Genomic DNA, 797 nt, shown 5'->3' on the forward strand with positions numbered 1-797 from the left:
CAGTACGGCCTAACATCAACATGACAAAAATCAACATTTACTTTGAATCCTCTTCCCTTATTGCAGTAGCTGTGTATGTATAGTGACTCACTTTTAGTGGTGTGATTGTAGTAGTTTACAAGTTCTAAGGACAAAACTGTTTGTTTTTAAACTGTTACAAATGGCCTTTACACAAATAATTCACAGGACTTTATCTGATCAGCCACCAGATGGTTGAGGAACAGTTTATGCCACTAAAATTAATCTAACCTAAGGAGTTTGTGCCCACTAGTGGCACTATGGTTCCACGTTTTGTTTGTTTCATGTACATGCACAAGGATGCACATGCATGAGTCCAAGCACACATCTGTTACTTTCACACTATTCCACTGATCTATGGTTAGCAGCGGTAAGTGCCATAACAGCAAAAGAAGCAAAGAAGAAAAATATCGGTAAGTAAACATGGATGTAAACAAGGCATGATTCAAAAAACTTAAAAAAAATTATAGTTGCAAATGTTTTGTAAGGAAGGATGTCAACACGTTTGTGTTAGACCTCAAGAATGCAATTTGCGCTTTGATGAGTGACACTGAAATAAATGTCATTTTTGCCACCTCCATAATGTCACGTTAAGATTGGCATTAACACTAAGGTCCTATTTAGACCTGGAGTCTTGGGAGATCTGATCACAAGTGGACAACTCTAAGTACAGGTGTGAAAGCACCTAAGACATCGCTCAGGCCACCTTCGGAGGTGGTCTGGGCTGCGTGTGAGCAGATTCAGTGTGTAACTAATAATAATAGCCCAGGCATTTATTT

This window comes from Morone saxatilis, unplaced genomic scaffold (genome assembly GCF_004916995.1).
Source record: "Morone saxatilis isolate NCDOM2014 unplaced genomic scaffold, NCSU_SB_2.0 Contig19, whole genome shotgun sequence".
NCBI classification, from domain to species: domain Eukaryota; kingdom Metazoa; phylum Chordata; class Actinopteri; family Moronidae; genus Morone; species Morone saxatilis.